Raw genomic sequence first — 17,000 nt, forward strand, 5'->3', positions numbered from 1 at the left:
TAGTAGTACTAGTACTCTAGTAGTACTCTAGTACTAGTGGTACTCTAGTACTGGTAGTACTCTAGTACTAGTAGTACTAGGAGCACTATAGTAGTTCTAGTACTAAAGTAGTACTTGTAGTATTCTAGTAGTGTTGGTAGTACTCTAGTGGTACTAGTACTAGAAGTACTACTGTAGTACTAAAATACTACAATATAACTAGAAGTACTACAATAATACTAGTACAAGTACTACTAGAGTACTAGTACTACTAGAGTACTACTAGTACTATAGTACTGCTAGTACTACTAGAGTACTCCTAGTACTACTAGAGTAATATTAGTTCTAGAGTACTACTAGTACTAGAGTACTACTATAGTAGTATTAGAGTTACTAGTACGAGACTAGTACTAGAGTACTACTATAGTACTAAAATAGTACTATAGTAGTACTAGAGTATTACTATAGTAGTTCTATAGTACTACTAGGAGTACTAGTAGTACTAGCGTACTAGTACTCTAGTAGTACTCTAGTAGTACTATTAGTGCTTGTAGTACTAGTAGTACTAGAAGTACTACAGTAGTACTAATACTACAGTTGTAGTAGTAGTACTACAGTAGTAACATAGTACTAGAGTTAGTAGTACTCTAGAACTAGTAGTACTCTAGTAGTACTAGGAGTACTTTGGTAGTATTAGTACTAAAGTAGTACTAGTAGTACTCTAGTAGTGCTACTAGTACTCTATTAGTATTAGTACTCTAGTGCTACTAGTGCTCTATTAGTACTAGTAGTACTCTAGTAGTGCTAGTAGTACTCTAGTAGTATTAGTACTCTAGTAGTAATTGGAGTACTATAGTAGTATAGTACTATAGTAGTTCTATAGTAGTAGTACTCTATACTAGTACTAGGAGTACTCTAGTAGTACTAGGAGTACTCTAGTAGAACTAGGAGGACTCTAGTAGTACTAGTACTCATGCTTCCACCTGCTAACAAGTAATCCTGCTCATTTTTCTCATTATTCTCCTCATTATAACATTTATTTGTTGTTGTATAGCCCCAATATGGAATCAACAAAGAAGAAATGTGGCATAAAACGCAGACATCATGCGTTATCGATCGCAAAGTGGAAATATAAAAAAACTTGGTAACAATGTGTCTGTGTGAACCATTTGTGAAACATACGACATTATGTGTAAAAAGCCCATCTGCTATTTAGCTTCTTTCCTAAGAAGTACAGTACGGAGTATTTTATTTACTTTAATTAAAATTCTTCGGTGGATCAGTTTTATGTTTTATTAAAATTGAATTAAAATTCTGTATAACTATCTTTACTGTGTTTTATTTAGTACATGAATAATAAAATTTCATTTGCTTTTCACTTAGTGTTTATTTTTCCCATTAAAGGACTGTACAGGCGATAATTTTCTTTAGATATATACGGGTTACACCATACAAAATGATAAACTTCAAAAATCCGGCATTTTCAAAAATCCGGCAGTCCTCAGGTCCAGAGGTTGCTAGCAGTAGTACTACAGTATTACTAGAAGAGTATTCCTACTAGAATGCTACTAGCACTAGAGTGATACTAGAAGTACTAGAGAACTCCTACTAGAATACTACTAGTACTATAGTAATTGTACTACTAGTGCTACTATAGTACTACTAGTACGACTATAGTACTAGTACTACCATAGTACTCCCAGTACTACTAGAGTACTAATACTACTAGTACTACTTGAACTACTGGAGTACTACTAGTACTACTAGAGTACTACTAGTACTACTAGAGTACTAATAGTACTACTAGAGTACTACTAGAGTGTTACTAGTACTATTAAAGTACTACTAGTACTACTACAGTACTACTAAAGTACTTCTAGTACTACTAGAGTACTACTGGTACTACTAGAGTACTACTAGTACTACTAGAGTACTCCTAGTACTACTAGAGTACTCCTAATACTACTAGAGAACTCCTATTACTACTAGAGTACTCCTAGTACTAGAACACTAATATTACAATAGTACTAGGAGTACTATAGTACTCCTAGTACTAGAGTACTACTAGTACTAGGGTACTACTAGTACTAAAGTACTAATAGCAAAATAGTACTACTAGTACTAAGTACTACTAGTTATAGAGTATTTGTACTACTAGAGTACTAGAACTACTAGAGTACTAATACTGGAGTACTACTAGTAGTACTGGAGTACTACTAGTAGTACTAGAGTACTACTAGAAGTACTAGAGTACTACTAGTAGTACTAGAGTACTACTAGTAGTACTAGAGTACTACTAGTAGTACTAGAGTACTACTAGTAGGATTAGAGTACTACTAGTACTAATAGAGTACTACTAGAGAACTGCTAGTATTACAAGAGTAATACTAGTAGTTTCAGAGTACTACTAGTAGTTCCAGAGTACTACTAGTAATACTAGAGTACTATTAATCGTACTAGTACTACTAGTGTACTAGTACTATAAGAGTACTAGTACTACTAGAGTAATATTACTACTAGAGTTATAGTACTACTAGTACTACTGTAATACTACTAGTACTACTAGAGTACTACTAAACCTACTAGAGTACTACTAGTACTACTGGAGTACTACTAGTACTACTAGTACAAGAGTACTAGTAGTTGAGTACTACTATTAATACTAGAGTACTAGTACTACTAGAGCACAAGTTCTACTAGAGTACGCCTATTACTACTAGAACACTACTATAGTACTACTTATACTAGAGTACTAGTTCTAGAATACTACTAGTACTAGATTTTTACTAGTACTAGATTACTACTACTACTAGATTACTACTAGTACTAGAGTATTACTAATACTAGATTACTAGTACTACTAGGGTAATAGTTAGTACTACTAGAGTACTAGTACTACTAGAGTACTAGCACTACTAGATTACTAGAACTACTAGAGTATCAGTACTACTAGAGTAATGCTAAAGTACTAAAAGAGAACTATTAGTACTACTAGAGTACTACTTGTACTACTAGAGTACTAATAGTACTACTAGGATACTACTAGTAGTACTAGAGTACTAGAGTACTACTACTAGTATTAGAGTACTACCAGTAGTACTAGAGTACTACTAGTAGTACTAGAACACTACTAGTAGTACTATAGTGTAACTAGTACTAATAGAGAACTACTAGAGTATTCCTACTAGAATACTACAAGTACTAGAGTACTACTTGTACTACTAGAGAACTCCTACTAGAATACTAGTATTAGAGTACTTATACTACTACTGCTACAGCACTACTAGTACGACTATAGTACTCGTACTACTATAGTACTCCTAGTACTACTAGAGTACTAGTACAACAAGAGTACTAATAGTCTTACTAGAGTATTACTAGATTACTACTTGTACTACTAGAATGATACTAGTACTAGTAGAGTACTACTAGTACTACTAGAGTACTACTAATAATACTACAGTACTACAAGGGTACTAATAGTACTACAGGAGTACTTCTAGTACTACTAGAGTACTACTGGTATTTCTAGAGTAGTACTGGTAATACTAGAGTACTACTAGTACTATTAAAGTACTCCTAGTACTACTAGAGTACTCCTAGTACTAGAATACTAATATTACTATATTACTCCTAGTGCTAGAGTACTACTAGTACTAGGGTACTACTAGTACTAGAGTACTACTAGTTATAGAGTACTGGTACAACTAGAGTACTAGTACTACTAGGGTACTAATACTGGAGTACTATTAGTAGTACAAGAGTACTACTAGTAGTACTAGAGTACTACTAGAAGTACTAGAGTACTACTAGTAGTACTAGAGTACTACAAAAAGAACTAGAGTACTACTACTACTAATAGAGTACTACTAGTAGTACTACAGTACTACTACTACCTTTAGAGTACTACTAATTGTACTACTATTACTACTAGAGAACTATTAGAACTACTAGAATACTAATAGTAATAGAGTACTACTAGTAATACTAGAGTACTACTTATGATATTAGAGTACTACTAGTAGTACTGGAGTACTAGTAGTACTAGAGTACTACTAGTAGAACTAGAGTACTACTAGTAGTAATAGAGTACTAGTAGTACTAGAGTACTAGTAGTAGTACTGGTACTACTAGAGTACTAGCACTACTAGAGTAATAGCACTACTAGAGTACTAGCACTACTAGAGTACTAGAACTACTTGAGTACTAGTACTACTGGAGTACTCGTACTACTAGAGTACTACTAGTAGTACTAGAGTACTACTAGTAGTACTAGAGTACTACTAGTAGTACTAGAGTACTACAAAAGTACTACAGTACTACAAAAGTACTACAGTCCTACTTGTAGTACTGGAGTACTACTAATAGTATTAGAATACTACTAGTAGTACTATTAGTACTAAAGTAATACTAGTACTAGAGTACTACTTGTAGTACTAGAGTAGTACTATAGTACTCCTAGTACTCCTAAAAACCTCCTAGGACTTGAGTACTACTAGTACTATAGTACTACTGTTACTATAGTACTACTGGTACTAGAGTACTAGTACTACCAGAGTACTAGTACTACTAGTGTACTAGTACTACCAGAGTACTAGTATTACTAGAGTACTAGTACTATTATACTGCTACTAAAGTGTTGCTAGTACTACTACAGTGCTCCTAGTGTTACTAGAGTACTCTTAGTACTACTAGAGTTTTCCTAGTACTACTAGAGTACTCCTAGTACTAGATTACTCCTAGTACTACCAGAATACTCTTAGTACTACTAGAGTACTCCTAGTACTACTAATATAGAGTACTACTAGTACTTTAGTACTCCAAGTACTACTACAGTACTTCTAATACTAATATAGTACTACTAGCACTACTAGAGTATTACTAGTACTACTAAAGTACTACTAGAGTACTAGTAGCACTACTAGAGTACTATAACTACTACTTTAATACTCCTAATGCTACCAAAGTACTCCTAGTACTACTAGAGTACTACTAGTTCTAGAGTACCACTAGTACTAGAGTACTACTATTACTATAATACTATAGTACTACTAGTACTATACTACTAATAGTACTATAGTACTACTAACTCTAGTACTATTTCTAGTACTACTATAGTACTATAGTAGTACTATGTTACTACTATAGTACTACTGTAGTACTACTACTACAACTATAGTACTAGTACTACTGTAGTACTTCTACTAGTACTATACTACTAGTACGCTAGTACTACTAGTACTCCTAGTACTACTATAGTACTATTATAGTACTGCTATAGTAGTACTCTAGTAGTACTCTAGTACTAGTAACTCTAGTACTACTAACACTATTGTAGTACTATTAGTACTACAGTAGTACTTCCAGTAACTCTAGTACTACTAGTACTACAAGTACTACTAGAGTACTACTAACACTACTAGAGTACTACTAGTACTACAAGTACTCCTAGTACTCCTAGTACTATAGTACTAGAACTACTCTAGTACTCCTAGTATTACTAGAGTACTCCTAGTACTAATAGAGTACTACTAGTACTAGAGTACTACAAGTACTAGAGTACTACTAGTACTAGTGTACTATTAGTACTAGAGTACTACTAGTACTAGAGTACTACTAGTACTAGAGCACTAATAGTACTAGAGTATTAGTACTACTAGAGTACTAGTAATACTAATACTTCTAGAGTACTCCTAGAACTACTAGGGTACTCCTAGTAGTACTAGAGTACTCCTAGTACTACTAGAGTAACCTTAGTTCTACTAGAGTACTCCTAGTACTACTAGATACTAGTATTAGAGTACTACTTGTACTATAGTACAACTTGGTCTATATTACTACTACTATAATACTTCTAGGACAACTTGAGTACTCCTTATACTACTAGAGTACTACTAGTACTACTAGAGTAATAATAGTACTGTTGGCGCCCGTAATTTTAGCCTGAGCAGTATCTAAGTGCGATCCGCAAGAGCCCTGGTGGCCCTCGACCTGTAGCTGAGGTGGTGACCCAATCGGGACAAGTGGCCAAAATGACCCTCAAAATTACCAAAGGGGTTAACCCACGGATTTGGCCAAAAACCGTCATGTCTCCGATTTGGCCCAAACTTACTCCAGAGGGAGAGAGTCGTCCACAGGGCACAGCGAGGTAGACGTGGGGAACCTGGACCCAAGGGCGAGGTTGTGGCGACCAACCAAATTTGATTGTGTTTGTGTAATTTTACCCTCCCATTTCCGCCTGTTGGCGCCCGTACTACTAGTAGTACTAGAGTAATACTAGTAGTATTAGAAAACTACTATTGGTACTAGAGTAGTCCTAATAGAATACTACTAGTACTGAAGTACTACTAGTACTATTAGTACTACTATAGTACTCCTAGTACTCCTAGTACTACTAGAGTACTCCTAGTACTAGAGTAATACTAGTAGTACTAGAAAACTACTATTAGTACTAGAGTACTCTTACTAGAATACTACTAGTACTATTACTAATACTATAGTACTCCTAGTACTACTAGAATACTCCTAGTACTACTAGAGTAAAAGTACTACTAGCTTACTACTAGTACTACTGGATTACTACTATAGTACTACTAGCACTACTAGTACTACTATAGTACTACTAATGTACAAGTACTACTTGAGTAGTCTTAGAACTAGAATACTACTAGTACTAGGGTACTTCTAGTAATAGGGTACTACTAGAACTAGAGTACTAGTTATACTAGAGTATTAGCACTACTAGAGTACTAGCACTACTAGAGTAACACTAGAGTATTACTAGTACTAGAATACTAGTAGTACTCTAGTACTATTATTAGTACTCTAGTACTACTAGTAGTACTCTAGTACTACTACTACTACTCTAGAACTAATAGTAGTACTCTAGGACTAGTAGTACTCTACTTCTACTAGTAGTACTCTACTACTACTAGTAGTACTCTAATAGTGCTAATACTCTACTGGTGCTACTACTCTAGTAGTGCTACTACTCTAGTAGTACTAGTACTCTAGTAGTACTATTACTCTAGTACTAGTAGTACCCTAGTACTAGTAGTACTAGGAGTACTCTAGTAGCACTAGTAGTACTCTCGTAGTACTAGTAGTACTCTAGTAGTGCTAGTACTCTAGTACTAGTAGTACCCAAGTACTAGTAGTATTCTAGTACTAAGAGTATTCTAGAAGTACTAGTACTCTAGTTGTACTAGTGGTAGGCTAGTACTACTAGTAGTACTCTTGTACTATTATAGTACTATAAGTGAACAAGTGCTACTTGAGTACTCTTAGAACTAGAATACTACTAGTACTAGGGTACTTCTAGTAATAGGGTACTACTAGTACTAGAGTACTAGTTATACTAGAGTATTAGCACTACTAGAGTACTAGCACTACTAGAGTAACACTAGAGTATTACTAGTACTAGAATACTAGCAGTACTCTAGTACTATTATTAGTACTCTAGTACTACTAGTAGTACTCTAGTACTACTAGTAGTATTAGAGTACTACTAGTAGTACTCTAGCAGTACTAGTAGTACTAGAGTATTACTAGTAGTACTAGTAGTATTCCTACAATACTACTAGTACTAGAATACTAGTACTACCATAGTACTCCTAGTACTATTACAGTACTCCTAGTACTAGTAGAGTACTCCTAGTACTACTAGAGTACTAGTACTACTAGATTACTACTAGTACTACTGGAGTACTACTAGTACTACATTAAGTACTATTATAGTACTCCTAGTACTAGTAGAGTACTCTTAGTTCTAGAATACTACTAGTATTAGGGTACTACTAGTACTAGGGTACTACTATAACTAGAGCACTATTAGTACTAGAGTAATAGTTTTACTAGAGTACTAGTACTACTAGAGTACAAGCACTACTAGAGTACCAGCACTACTAAAGTACTAGCACTACTAGAGAACTAGCACTACTAGAGTACTACTAGTAGTACTAGAGTACTAGTAGTAGTCTAGTACTACTAATAGTACTCTATTACTATCAGTAGTACTCTAGTACTACTACTACTAGTACTCTAGTACTACTAATAGTACTAGAGTACTACTAATAGTACTCTCGTACTACTAGTAGTATTCTAGTAGTGCTAATACTCTAGTAGTGCTACTACTCTAGTAGTGCTAGTACTTGAGTAGTACTAGTACTCTAGTAGTACTAGTACTCTAGTAGCAATAGTAGTACTCTCGTTGTACTAGTACTCTAGTAGTGCTACTACTCTAGTAGTGTTAGTACTCTAGTAGTGCAAGTACTCTAGTAGTGCTAGTACTAGTACTCTAGTACTAGTAGTACTCTAGTACTAGTACTCTAGTACTAGTAGTACCCTAGTACTAGTACTCTAGTACTAGTAGTACCCTAGTACTAGTAGTTCCCTAGTATTAGTAGTACCCTAGTACTAGTAGTATTCTAGTACCAAGTACTCTAGTAGTACTAGGAGTACTCTAGTAGTACTCTAGTACTACTAGTAGTATTGTAGTAGTACTCCAGTACTTCTAGTAGTACTCTAGTACTACTAGTAGTACTCTAGTGCTACTAGTACTCCAGTACTAGTAGTACTCTAGTACTACTAGTAGTACTCTAGTACAACTAGTAGTACTCTAGTACTACTAGTAGTACTCCAGTACTAGTAGTACTCTTAGAACTAGAATACTACTAGTACTAGGGTACTTCTAGTAATAGGGTACTACTAGTACTAGAGTAATAGTTATACTAGAGTATTAGCACTACTAGAGTACTAGCACTACTAGAGTAACACTAGAGTATTACTAGTACTAGAATACTAGCAGTACTCTAGTACTATTATTAGTACTCTAGTACTACTAGTAGTACTCTAGTACTACTAGAGTACCACTAGTAGTAGAGTACTACTAATAGTACTAGTAGTAGGGTACTACTAGTAGTACTAGTAGTAGAGTACTACTAGTAGTACTAGTGTACTACTTGTACTACTAGTAGTACTAGTGTACTACTAGAGTACTAGTACTAGAGTACTACTAGTACTTTTAGAGTACTACTAGTACTAATAGAGTACTAGTAATACTAGCGTACTCTAGTACTACTAGAGTACTCTATAGTGCTAGAGTACTCCAAGTAGTACTAGAGTACTCCTACTAGAATACTAGTACTATAGTTCTACTAGTACTACTATACTACTACTAGTGTTACTAGTTCTACTAGAGTATTACTAGTACTACTATAGTACTCCTAGTAATACTAGAGTACTACTAGTACTTCTAGAGTACTACTACTACTACTACAGTACTACTAGTACTACTACAGTACTACTAGTACTACTGGAATACTACTACTACTAGAAAACTACTAGTACTACTAGAGTACTACTAGAGTACTACTAATACTACTAGAGTACTCCTAGTACTACTAAAGTACTCCTAGTACTAGAATACTACTACTACTACTTAGTACTAGTACTAGAGAACTCCTAGTACTAGAGTACTACTAGTACTAGAAAGCTACTAGTACTATAGTACTACTAGTACTAGAGTACTACTAGTATTAGAATACTAGTAGTACTAGAGAACTAGAATACTACTAGTGCTTTTAGTATACTACTAGTATTACTAGAGAACTACTAGTATTACTAGAATACTACTAGTACTACTAGAGTAATACTAGTACAACTAGAGTATTCCTAGTACTAATAGAGTAATCCTAGTACTACTAGAGTACTCCTAGTACTAGAATACCACTAGAATTCTACTAGCAGTACTAGAGTACTCCATGTAGTACAAGAGTACTCCTAGTAGTACTACGAAACTCCTAGAATACTACTTGTAGTACTAGAATGCTCCTAATTGAATAGTCGTAGTACTTTTAGGGTACTAGTACTACTAGAGTACTAGTACTATTAGAGTACTAGTACTACTACAGTACTAGTACTACTATAGTACTCCTAATACCCCTAGAGTATTCCTAGTACTAGTAAAATACTCCTAGCACTACACGAGTACTCCTAATGCTACTAGAGTACTCCTAGTACTACTAGAGTACTCCTAGTGCTACTAGATTACTCCTAGTATTACTAGAGTACTCCTAGTACTATAGGAGTACTCCAAGTACTCATAGAGTACTCTTAGTACCACTAGAGTACTACTAGTATTACTAGAGTACTACTAGTACAACTAGAGTACTACTAGAATACTAATGGTACTACTTGAGTACTACTAGTACTACAAGAGTACTCCTAATACTACTTGAGTACTCCTAGTACTAGAATACTACTACTACTAGAGTACTACTAATACTAGAGTACTAGTACTAGGGTGCTACAAGTACTAGAGTACTTCTAGTACTAGAGTACTACTAGTACTAGAGTAGTACTAGTACTACTAGAGTACGAATACTACTGGAGTACAAGTACTACTAGAATACTAGTACAACTAGAGTACTATAACTAGAGTATTGGTACTACTAGAGTACTAGTACTACTAGAGTACTCTAGTACTTAAGTACTCTTGTAGTACTAGAGCACTCCTAGTAATACTAGAGTGCTACTAGAATACTACTAATACTAAAGTACTACTAGTACCATAATAGTACTCCTTGTACTACTTGAGTACTACTAGAGTATTACTGGTACTTCTGGAGTACTACTAGTACTACTAGAGTACTACTAGTACTACTAGAGTACTACTAGTGTAATACTAGTACTATTGCAGTACTACTAGAGTACTAATACTACAAGAGTACTCCTAGTACTACTACAGTACTCCTAGTACTAGAATACTACTACTATAGTATTACTAGTACCAGAGTTCTACTATTACTAAAGTACTACTAGTACTAGAGTACTACTAGCATTAGAGTACTAGTAGTACTAGAAAACTACTAGTGTTAGAGTACTAATAGTAATAGAGTACTAGTAGTACTAGAGCACGTGTAGTACTAGAGTACTAGTACTACTAGAGTAAAAGTACTACTAGAGTACTAGTACTACTAGTGTACTAGTACTACTAGAGTACTACTAGAGTATTACTAGTACTACTACAGAACTACTAGTTCTACTAGAGTACTACTTGAGTACAACTAGTACTAATAGAGTACTACTAGTAGTACTAGAATACTAATAGAAGTACATGAGTATTACTAGTAGTACTACAGTACTTCTAGTAGTACTAGAGTACTACTAGTAGTACATGAGTATTACTAGTAGTACTAGAGCACTACTTGTAGTATTAGAGTACTACTAATAGTACTAAAGTACTACTAGTAGTACTAGAGTACTACTAGTAGTAGAGTACTACTAATAGTACTAGTAGTAGGGTACTACTAGTAGTACTAGTAGTAGAGTACTACTAGTAGTACTAGTAGTAGAGTACTACTAGTAGTACTAGTAGTAGAGTACTACTAGTAGTACTAGAGTAATACTAGTACTTATAGAGTACTACTAGTAGTAGAGTACTACCAGTAGTACTAGAGTACTACTAGTAGTATTAGAGTACTGCTAGTAGTACTAGAGTACTACTAATAGTAATAGAGTACTACTAGTAGTACTAGAATATTACTAGTAGTATTAAAGTACTAATAGAAGAATTAGAGTACTACTAATAGTACAAGAGTACTACTAGTAATACTAGAGTACTAGTAGTACTAGAGATCTACTAGTAGTACTAGAGTACTACTAGTAGTACTAGAGTACTACTAGTAGTACTAGAGTACTACTAATAGTACTAGAGTACTACTAATAGTACTAGAGTACTACTAGTACTAGAATACTAGTAGTACTAGAGTATTAGTAGTACTAGAGTACTACAAGTAGTACTAGAGTACTACAAATGTACTAGAGTACTACAAATGTACTAGAGTATTACTAGTAGTACTGGAGGACTACTAGTAGTACTACAATACTACTAGTAGCACTGTAATACTACTAGTAGTACTGGAGTACTACTAGTAGTACTGGATTACTAGTAGTATTAGAGTACTACTAATAGTACTAGAGTACTAGTAGTAGTAGTGGAGTACTACTAGTAGTACTAGAGTACTAGTAGTAGTACTGGAGTACTACTAGTAGTACTAGAGTACTACTAGTATTACAGTACTCCTAGTTGAATACTACTAGTACTACTATAGTACTACTAGTAATACTATAGTACTACTAGTGTTACTAGAGTACTAGTACTACTAGAGTACTCGTAGTACTAGAATACTACTCCTACTATAGTACTACTAATACAAGAGTACTCCTAGTACTAGAGTACTACTATACTAGGGTACTACTAGTACTAGAGTAATACTAGAACTATAGTATTAGAACACCTAGAGTACTAGTATTAGTAGAGCTTAGTACTACTAGAGTACTAGTACTACTAGAGTACTAGCACTACTACAGTACTAGCACTACTAGAGTACAAACACTACTAGAGTAGTAGCACTATTAGAGTATTAGTATTACTAGAGTGCTAGTGCTACTAGATTTGTAGTACTAGTATAGTACTAGTACTACTATAGTAATAGCGTAATACTAGAGTATTACTAGTAGTACTAGAGTACTAGTAGTAGTATTAGAGTACTACTAGTAGTACTAGAGTATTACAAGTAGTATTAGTAGTTTAGTCGTACTCTAGTAGAACTAGTAGTACTAGGAGTACTATAGTAGAAGTACTATAGTACTAGTAGTATTCTACTACTAGTAGTGCTCTAGTAGTACTAGGAGTACTCTAAAATTACTTGGAGTACTAGTACTAGAGTACTAGTACTACTAGAATACTAGTACTACTTGAGTACTAGTACTACTAGAGTAGTACTTGTAGACTACTTGAGTAGTCCTAGTACTACTAGAGTACTTTTAAAGTACTCCTAGTATTACTAGAGTACTATTAGTAGTAGAGTACTAATAGCACTATAGTACTACTAGTACTATATTACTTCTACTAAAGTACTCCTAGTGCTACTAGATATACTAGAGTACTACTAGTACTACTAGAGTACTACTTGATTAATACTAGAGTACTATTAGTACTACTAGAGTACTTTTAGTACTACTAGAGTACTACTATCACTACTAGAGTTCTCCTAGTACTACTAGAGTACTCCTAGTACTAGAGTACTCCTTGTACTAGAGTACTCCAAGTACTACTAGTACTAGAGTATTAGTACTAGAGTACTACTAGTACTATAGTACTCCTAGTACTACTAGTACTATTAGAGTACTACTATTACTAGAGTACTAGTATTATAGTACTAAAAGTACTACTAATTCTAGTACTACTATAGTAGTACTCTAGTACTACTATAGTAGTACTATAGAAATAGTACTGTAGTACTACTGTAGTACTACTAGTAATACTTTGGTACTACTAGTACCACTAGTACTTTAGTTCTACTAGTATTACTATAGTACTTCTATAGTAGTACTATAGTTGTACTACTGTAGTACGACTATTACTAAAGTAGTACTATTGGTACTACTGTAGTACTTGTAGTACTCTCTGTAGTACTTCTAGTACTACTGTAGTAATTGTAGTACTACACATACTACTAGAGTATTACTTGTACTACTAGTACGCCTAGTACTACTCTAGTACTCCTTATACTATTATAGTACTCCTAGTACTATAGTACTTCCAGTATTACAATAGTACTCCAAATACTACTATAGTACTCCTAGTACTACTATAGTACTACTAGAGTACTCCTAAGACTAGAGTATTCTTAAGACTAGAGTACTACTAGTACTAAACTACTACTACTATACTACTGTACTATTACTATAGTACTACTAATACTAGAGTACTACTAGTACTACTAGAGTACTAGCACTACCAGAGTACTAGAACTACTGGAGTACTTCTAGTACTACTAGAGTACTCCTTGTGCTACTAGAGTACTCCTAGTACTACTAGAGTACTCGTAGTACTAGAGTACTACTAGTACTAGAGTACTACTAGTACTAGAGTACTACTAGTACTAGAGTACTACTAGTACTAGAGTACTACTAGTACTAGAGTACTACTAGTACTAGAGTACTACTAGTACTAGAGTACTACTAGTACTAGAGTACTACTAGTACTATAGTAGTCCAAGTACTCCTAGTACTACTAGAGTACTACTAGTACTACTACAGTACTACTAGTACTACTAGAGTACTACTAGTACTACTAGAGTACAATAGAAATAGTACTGTAGTACTACTGTAGTACTGCTAGTAATACTTTAGTACTACTAGTACTACTAGTACTTTAGTTCTACTAGTACTACTATAGTACTTCTATAGTAGTACTATAGTAGTACTACTGGTACTACTGTAGTACTATTGGTACTACTGTAGTACTATTGGTACTACTGTAGTACTTCTAGTACTACTGTAGTACTTCTAGTACTACTGTAGTACTTCTAGTACTACTGTAGTACTTGTAGTACTCTCTGTAGTACTTCTAGTACTACTGTAGTAATTGTAGTACATGTACTACTAGAGTATTACTTGTACTACTAGTACTCCTAGTACTACTCTTTATACTACTATAGTACTCCTAGTACTATAGTACCTCTAGTAATACAATAGTACTCCAAGTACTACTATAGTACTCCTAGTACTACTATAGTACTCCTAGTACTACTATAGTACTACTAGAGTACTCCTAAGACGTACTCCTAAGACTAGAGTACTACTAGTACTAAATTACTACTACTACTACTACTATACTACTACTATTACTATAGTACTACTAATACTAGAGTACTACTAGTACTATTAGAGTACTACCACTACCAGATTACTAGTACTAATAGAGTACTTCTAGTACTACTAGAGTACTCTTTGTACTACTAGAGTACTGCTAGTACTACTAGAGTACTCCTGGTACTATTAGAGTACTACTAGTACTAGAGTCCTACTAGTACTATAGTTCTACTACTACTATAGTACTCCAAGTAATACTAGAGTACTCCTAGTACTATAAGAGTTATACTAGTACTACTAGAGTACTACTAATACTACTAGAGTACTACTAGTTTTACTAGAGTACTACTACTACTATTAGAGTACTACTAGAGTATTACTAGTACTACTTTAGTACACCTGATACTAATAGAGTATTCCTACTACTACTACAATACTACTAGTTCTAGAGTACCACTAGTACATGAGTACTACTAGTACTATAATACTACTAGTACTAATTCTAGTACTACTATAGTACTATAGTAGTACTCCAGTAGTACTTTAGCACTAGTAACTCTAATACTACTAGTACTACTATGTTAGTATTATATTAGTACTGTAGTGCTACTATAGTACTACTAGTACTACTATGGTACTACTGTAGTACTACTAGTACTACTGTAGTACTACTAATACTACTGTAGTACTTCTAGTACTATTAGTACTATAAGTACTACTGGTACTATAGTACTACTAGTACTATAGTACTACTAGTACTATAGTACTAGTCGTAGTACTACTAAAGTACTCCTAGTACTATTATAGTGTTACTATAGAACTACTATAGTAGTACTCTAGTAATACTCTAGTACTAGATACTCTAGTACTACTATAGTAGTACTGTAGTTAGTACTACAACAGTACTTCCACAGTAATACTATAGTAGTACTGTTATGATACTAGAACTACTGTAGTACTACTAGTATTACTGTAGTACTACTAGTACTATTGTAGTACTACTGTTGTACCTCTAGTACTACTAGAGTACTAATAGTACTATAGTACTACAAGTACAACTATAATACTTCTAGTACTACTATAGTACTCCTAGTACTACTATAGTACTGTTGATTAGCTTAAGTGAATAGGAAAGGTCATGTTCATTTCTACCTGAGTGACAGTGAGCGTTTAAATTAATCTTAACATGGTAAAATTCTCGACCATCATGACTGTAGATTAGGATAAGTTGAATAAGAAAAGTCATGTTCATTTCGACCTGAGTCAGAGTGAGCGTCGAAATTAATTTTAACATGGTAAAATTCTCGACCACCATGAGTGTAGATTAGCTTAAATTTAATAGGAAAAGTCTTGGTCATTTCGTCGTGAGTCACAGTAAACGTCGAAAATGATTTTAACATGGTAAAATTCTCGACCACCATGACTGTAGATTAGCTTAAGTTGAATAGAAAAAGTCATGTTCATTTCGTCCTGAGTCACAGTGTGCGTAGAAAATAATTTTAACATGGTAAAAGTTAAAACAATTTTACCATGGTAAAATTCTCGACCACCATGACTGTAGATTAGCTTAAGTTGAATAGGAAAAGTCATGTTCATTTCGTCCTGAGTCATAGTGAGCGTCAAAAATAATTTTAACATGAAAGAATTCTGGACCACCATGACTGTAGATTAGCTTAAGTTGAATAGGAAAAGTAATGTTCATTTCGTCCTGAGTCAGAGTGAGCGTCGAAAATAATTTTAACATGGTAAAATTCTCGAACACCATGACTGTAGATCAGCTTCATTTGGATAGGAAAAGTCATGTTCATTTCGTCCTGAGTCACAGTGAGCGTCGAAAATAATTTTAACATGGTAAAATTCTCGACCACCATGAATTACATTGGCTTAAGTTGAATAGGAAAAGTCATGTTCATTTCGTCCTGAGTCAGAGTGAGCGTCGAAAATAATTTTAACATGGTGAAATTCTCGACCACCATGACTGTAGATTAGCTTAAGTTGAATAGGAAAAGTCATGTTCATTTCGTCCTGAGTCACATTGAGCTGTTGAGACATTTTTACTATGGCAAAATTCTAGACCACCATGACTGTAGCTGAGCTTAAGTTGAATAGTAAAAGTCATTTTCATTTCGTCCTCAGTCACAGTGAACATCAAAAATAAATTTAACATGGTAAAATTCTCGACCACCATGACTGTAGATTAGCTTAAGTTGAATAGGAAAAGTCATGTTCATTTAGTCCTGAGTCACAGTCATGCAGTATCTAAGTGCGATCTGCAAGAGCCCTGGTGGCCCTCGACCTGTAGCTGAGGTGGTGACCCAATCGGGACAAGTGGCCAAAATGACCCTCAAAATTACCAAAGG

The sequence above is a fragment of the Oratosquilla oratoria genome, chromosome 44, assembly GCF_046742065.1.
Source record: "Oratosquilla oratoria isolate Oo_2021 chromosome 44, ASM4674206v1, whole genome shotgun sequence".
Lineage (NCBI taxonomy): Eukaryota > Metazoa > Arthropoda > Malacostraca > Stomatopoda > Squillidae > Oratosquilla > Oratosquilla oratoria.